This window comes from Lycorma delicatula, chromosome 8 (genome assembly GCF_047948215.1).
Source record: "Lycorma delicatula isolate Av1 chromosome 8, ASM4794821v1, whole genome shotgun sequence".
NCBI lineage: Eukaryota > Metazoa > Arthropoda > Insecta > Hemiptera > Fulgoridae > Lycorma > Lycorma delicatula.
The window spans coordinates 93,100,584-93,107,880 of record NC_134462.1 but is presented as its reverse complement, the minus strand read 5'-3'; the positions used below and the strand labels follow the sequence as shown (position 1 = coordinate 93,107,880).

At 30.3% G+C, this 7,297-nt stretch overlaps 1 protein-coding gene across 1 annotated transcript in view; it reads left to right on the top strand.

Moving 5' to 3' along the window:
- The first annotated feature begins 4,476 nt into the window (after positions 1 to 4,476).
- The window catches only part of LOC142328756 (deubiquitinating protein VCPIP1-like), a 66,896-nt gene continuing 64,075 nt past the window's right edge, over positions 4,477 to 7,297 (top strand). The window contains exon 1 of the mRNA XM_075372776.1: positions 4,477 to 4,615. The gene's annotated coding sequence lies outside the window, so the exon portion shown is untranslated. The remainder of the gene's footprint in view (positions 4,616 to 7,297) is intronic.

Here is a 7,297-nt window from a genome sequence, read left to right as displayed (position 1 = left end):
CCAGTTGTGAGGTGCGGTCTGTGATTCGTTTTCTGTTGGCAAAAAAGTTAAAACCAATAGAAATTCATCGGGAACTGTGTGAAGTGTACGGGAACAACGTAATGAGTGAAAGTTCTGTCAGGAAGTGGTGCATTCAGTTTAAAAATGGCCGAACAAACGTTCACGATAAAGAGATGAGAGGATGTCCGAGCATTGTGACTGATGATCTGGTCTCCAAAGTTGACGAAAAGATTCGTGAAAACCGCCATTTCACAATAACTGAGCTTTCTCTATGTTTCCCACAAGTTTCACAGACTTTATTGTTTGAAATTGTTTCACAGAAGCTAGGCTACCACAAATTTTGTGCAAGATGGGTGCTAAAAATGCTTACAGATCACCATAAAGAACAACGAATGGGGGCAGCTTTGATGTTTTTGGAGGCCTACCACAGTCATGGAGATGCACTACTGGATCGAATCGTAACAGGAGACGAAACCTGAGTGAAACATGTGAATTGTGAGACAAAATTACAGTCCATGGAGTGGGGGCACACAAGTTCCCCTAAAAAAACCAAGGAAATGTCTGCAAACTTTGTCAGCAAGGAAGATCATGGCAACAGTGTTCTGGGACAGGCAAGGTGTTCTTCTTATTGATTTTCTCAAGCGTGGTGCAACAATAAACTCCGAGCGGTACTGCCAAACATTGCAAAACCTTAGGAGAGCTTTCCAAAACAAGCGCCGAGGAAAATTGTTATCCAAAATTTTGCTTTTTGCATGACAATGCCTGACCTCACATGGCAAACTGTACGCAAGAACTCTTGAACTCGTTCAACTGGGAAGTTTCTCCTTGGGCATTAATGCACCAGCATCCAGCAGTTTATGCTATTCTGCAAGCTCACCTTCAAGTTAGAAACCTTTGTATCCTTTGAGTTCACATACCTTGACCCACAATCAGATGGCACGTTGTGCTTTATGGTACCATGATATGCTGAAAATGTTTGAAAATGAGAAATCTCTCTATGTGAACGGTATTGTGACAGATGACAAAACTTTGCTTTACTATTGTGACATTCCTACCAAGGCTCAGAACAAAGTGTAGGTGTTCAAAGTTAATTGCTCCTAACTTTTCCTAGTAAGCCTGGTATGACATTCTTATACTTTAAAATGGATATTCTTGTAAGTGGGAAGAGTATATTTGCCTTGTGTTAAAATTGTCTATAATCATTTTGGTTATCTTATCTATCATATATAACATAAAAAATCCAGAGAATATATTGTATGAACATTTTTATATATTTATTTCATTCAAATAAACAAAAAATAATTTTTTTTAAAAATGTTACAATTTTAATTTGTTTTTTACTTCCTTGTATGAAGTAAATGGAGTATTTGCAGTTTTCAGATTTCAACGGAAATATCCTTTTGACTAGTTTTGGCATGACTTATTTATATGTGTACATATGTACACACCAAAAATTGAAAAAATTTGGATTTTGTACCTTTTCTTAAGTACAGTTAAAAGGCCTCATTGAGAGCTTTTCAACGATTATCATAAGTGGTACTTATTTTCATTGGTTCCAGAGTTATAGCAAAATAAAATTTCAATTAATGAAATATTTGGATCTTACAAGGGGAAGGCACATTGGTTCAAATCAGACTTCTTCTCCTTTTTTTAATTTAAATATATTGATTTATTAATAATTATTAACTTCTGATTGTAAAAAAAACTTTTATGATAAATAATAATTCAATTATAACAATAAAAAAAATATCAAAAGTTATTAATGAAATAAAATTTGATGTACTTTTCATTTTAAAAAAAATAAGTATATGTAATTTAATAGGCGTACAAGAAAGTCATGTCCACTTCAGATTTTTTGTTCAACATATATTAGTGCTAAAAGGAAACAATAACTTGAAAATTACTCTTACAGTTTCCAATTTTATTTATATACAATACCGGGTGAGGTACCCATTATACACAAAAAAATATGAGGGCTATTCAGGAAGTCCTCAGACTGACAAAGAAAACAAGATTTCCCAGACTATTTTTCTGGAAAATCAAAACCAGTGAAGTCACAGTGCAATTTTTCCAACTCTTCAAAATAAGTGGTCACAACTATGATGTCATCATTAGATATGAATCTTCAATTAGCGACTCACTTCAGATTTGGGAATAGAAAGCAATCACTGGAAGCCAAATTCTGTTAATACAGTACATGTGTTAGTGTAGGCCATGGATTTTTTTCAGCAACATTCTGTGACATGTCCAGACACACTATTGTGATGAGAGAGTTTTTGGCCAGATGTTAACATTTAGCTTCAATAGCACCCTTCAGCAGAATCGTGTTTAAATAAGTATAGGTACTTTTGAGAAGTGTTCAGTCAAATGAGCTTTTGGGACTTAAAAAATATCTCATCCATCAAGCAGAAAGCTTTTTCATACTCAAACTGTACTGGATATCTATCGAGATGTTTGCAAGGTCGTGCACCTTTAGTTGGCTATCAATTCATACTAACATTATGAATTTTTGTGACCATTTCATCAGTCGTAGCAGTTTTTGGGTCTCCCAAATGTTCATCATGTTGATTAGAAATATAACATTGTTTAAATTCAGCACCACTTTTTTACTGCTGAAAACAAAAGGGAAGAATCCTTTAAAGTGGAATCTAACTTTTTTTTCCATTGGGGTTAAAAAAGCTTCTAATACAAAGTACTTTATAACAGCTCAAACTTCAATTTTTCAGAAATTGACAACTTATTTGCTTCACACAATCATTCCAAATTAGCAACTAAATTCACGCATCTGAAATTTTGTACATGCCATCTAAAAATTCATACTGGAAAAATATAGTAATTTGGTTATATTTGCACCAACTTTGTGTCAGGCTACGAACTTTCTGAACAAGCCTTGCAAATACTAAATTTTTAAGCTGTTTTGCTTTTTTCCTTTTCAATCTCAGAAATTATTCTGCACTGCAAATCAACATACAATGTATACTGTCTAACTAAATTTTTTATTCATCTTAATTACAAATTTAATATTGAAAATGTCAACAAAATAATAAAGCTGTTTTTTTGTTGGCTACACCACATAGTGTTTATCACAACCAAGCTTCCATCTTCCTTAGTTGGTACTGCTAATAATGTTCTCAATAATTCATTGCTATAAAAATAGTCATTACTCCTCTCTTGCATCTTAGGGGCCTTTTTCAGTTCCATATATTTTGTAGCTATCTTTCCTAGTGTTTACATTTCATATATTCACATTATTTTAATATCTGCTTTTATTATGTCAATTACATATACCAAAACACCCATCTTCTCTCTAATTGTTTCATTTGTAGTTCAATTCTTGTACTACTCCAAACATCCATTCTCATTGCCCTCTACCCTAATTTCTCTTTGATTTCTCCTATGCCTTCACAGCATATAATTCAGTGCTTTTCCAAATGCCTTTATAAGTCTCACATTGTTTATGATAGATTTGTAGCAAAAAATTAAATATAGCTGCCTAGTTGTTTCTTTGGATTTTCTAATCAGGTGTTTTATTTCACCTCACTTCTCTTCCAAAACAGTAAAAAAAAACCTGTACATATAAGTATCCCGTAGTAATCACAAATAATAATGAGTTAGTACTCAGCATATGTAGTCATAATCCAGAATGTCTGCTATATCAAAGTTGAATCATATCTGTAGTCTATTCCAAATCAAAATATGCTATTTTGCCTATCGTCTAAAATTTTATTTTTAAAGCTAATTAAACAAAATAATGCTGTCTGTATAAAAGAATATTTATTATGTATCTAATCATAGGAAGGTCTGCTTCCTTCTTATGAGGTGTTTAGGAAAGTACCTTATCTTATGTTTATTAGGAAAGTACCTTCAAATTTATAATTATTAAGGATTCTAATTAGCCTATTCAAAATAGGTTAGAGATATGTTTAAACTAGTAATAAATTATATTGGAAATTTAACTTTTTTTTCAATTGTGAAAGCTCTTTTTAATTTTATCTTAAATAAATTGAGTGTTATATGTACAAATTGAAAGTACTATAACTTTAGTAATATTTCAATTGCCGCCATTATTAAATGTCTGCCATTTATTATGATCACGTGACATTATATTGTTCTGCGAATATTTAGCAATGGATAAAGAAATACTTTTTATTTTATTCTTTACTATCATAATGCTCGTTATAGAATGCATATGATGCTTTACGACTGTACGCTAATCAACTGATGCTTCAATTAAATGTAGTTGCCTACTCTTGTGCATTATGTTTCAAGTAAACTTTAAAAACTAGGTAATATTTACAACAGATACTTAAGACCAAAAAATTTGTTGCTCATATTCCATACAATTATATAGGCTACAAAGTGTATTGGCTATTAAATACTTTTGTATTCCATATTAAAGTTTCAAGTAACGGTACTATTTTTTTCGTTACGTTGCATGATCTGACAAACATCAACTATTTTTTGTTATCAGCTGTTGTTGAGTTTGCGTGATTATGTGTGTCAGAAGTTGTGAAAGTTGTAATATTTGGTTTTCCATTAAATTATGAAACCTTAATAGATTAATTTAACAGTTTACTTTTGCAGTTTATTTTATGGTGTAACTCTACAGGATCAAGTAAGTTAAATTAAGAGTGTATTGATTTAAATTTGAGTAGTATTTCCGTAAATGGAACCCACTGTGAACCTCTTCTAAACAAAGAATGAAAGTTCTAAAAAGTTCCTCAGTTACGCATTAACAGATAACACGTTTTTACTAATGGAAGTATTTATTAATTATTTTTGCTTATTAAATCGTTTAAATTAGTTTTCGTGTTAAAAGAATCGGCAGCGTATATATCTGAATAATTGTTAGTGAAGAAAAGTACGTAATTTGTAGTATTTTCACTCACATTATCATTAATCAAATTTAAATGTCTCGTTTCTAGTCACTACTGACGTTTATTATTATTATTCGTTTCTAATTTCTTAGTTGTATTTACAAAATACACGTTGTATATTTTTGGTAAGTGTAAGTTTGTGATGAAAGCTGGATCTTCAAATTGACTGATTAGTTCTGAATTGTATTGAGAAATAAGAATGTACTATTGTTATTTCTTGTTTGCAACTAGCAAATTGTTGTTAATTCTCACTTGCCAAATATTTTACACTTGTCTACATTTTTAAATAAATTTATGTTACTGTTTCCATTTCTTAAGGTGGTAATCTTAATAATTGTTTAAAAAACCAAAATGTGTGTAACAGACCATTCTGAGAACTTCCAACACTATATAATGATCATGAACCATTGATAGTCTTCAATTATCCTTTAGTTGATGATTTTACAGTACTCTATCATGAAAGAGTTTAATAAATAATAAATTTTGCTTTGGACAAGGTTTTTCTAATGAAAAAACAAAATATGAACTCATGTTAAAAATACTTTTGTATTATACATCTGTTACTGTTTCCTGGGACTAATATTTCTGTTTTTCACCTAATTCACAATACATCTTATTTAGTATCAAAATAACTAATCGTAAGTCTTTAGTAATCTTGCACAGTTCATAACTATTTGATTTAGCAACTAAGTATAATGAGGTTCTTCTGCATCCAATTCAAAAGACAAAGCTGTAGATAGTCTTGCATTATCATACTTTCACATTGAATTCCAGTTGAGATACACATTTATTAGGTGGCATGAACCAGATGGAGGATGGCTTATTACACAATATACTATTTTTGAGGTGAAACTGTTTTGCCCAGAATAAAAGTTTGCATTTTTAATGGAGTAAAGTTTAATTTGTTCAGTTACGGGAAAATCGATGGTGATCAAAAGGGAAAAATAATTGCCTATGATTGAATTCTCAAAAATTTAATTATATTACTTAAGAAGTTAATAGAATGGTAATAATATACAATTATGGACCCACTTTTGATGATGATGAAATCTGAAATATACCTTATTTAAGACCTAAATTATCTGTTACAATTGAAATTATTCACCAGAAACATCTTTTACCCAATTTTCATCCCTCATAAGTTACACAGTACCCTCAACAGAAATTTTATAATTCAGACTTGTTCAAGTGTATTATACATTGTTTTTGGACCAAATAATTTGTTTTCAGTGATATTAAGTTAAGAATGATATTAGATACACTTAAGACTAAATTTAGTTACGTTAACCTTAAGGTGTGGGTTTTGGTAATTATGCAATATACACTATTTATGGATTAAATGACTTAATTGAAATTTAATTAACTTTAGTTAGGTTTATGTTAAGGTTAGATTAGGTTAGGTAATTAACGATTCCGTTTAATGAACTTATATCAGCAAATATAAAGTTAGATTAAATTAGTCTAACCTAACCTAATCTTAGATTTGCTCACTAACCTTGTCTAAGTAACCTTAAATATTAAACTGACCATTTGTTAGTGGGAGTCCATAATTGTATACAATAATTAGTTTTTTAATTCGAAAATAATCTATATTTCACTTGTACAGTGCTTATTTATAAAATTTGTGGCGAAGGACTGTGTACTTACAAGGACATAACTCTATAATTGACTCCACAATTGTATATAATACAAACAGAACTTCCTGGTATTTTTGTACTGTACAGAAAAAAATTAAAGTAAAGTTTTTATTAATGGCTCTACTGAAAGTTGAATGTTGACATTATTCTAATTCTGATATTTACAAATAGTATATTTTACTGAAATTATTTTTTTTTGTATTCACATGTGCTATTTTCCTATTTGAAGTTGGCTACATTGAAATGGTTACGAGTGTACAATAACTTCATGTTAACATGATGTAACATTAGCAGTGATGTTACATCACTGCTGATCTATCTTAATTCATTATGATTATTAGATGAAGAAGGCAAATAAATACTTTTTCATTTTGGAATATCATTATTATAAGGTGTAGCAAGCCTGACAGTTATACTGTCTACATTCATAGCTAATTCTTTCAGTTTAATATTATTACTACTTGTGTTTTTTTATCATCTGTCAGTTTTATCTTTGTTGGTATTTCCAAAATTATATTTATCACATTTACTCCTCTACATGGTTTATCAGATCAACTTTTCTGTTTGAATAAATCAAAGTAGTCATTGGATCACCATATTTCAAATATATCAATATGTTCCTTTCTTATAAGTTATAGCATGATGGCTTCTTTCTATTGTGATCCATATTCTTGTAGGCATTTATACATGGTGTTTATAGAAAATAAGTCAACAGAAAGTATTTTCTCAAAAGATTTACTATTTACTGTTCAAGCATATGCAACACCTTTGTTTATGTCATTC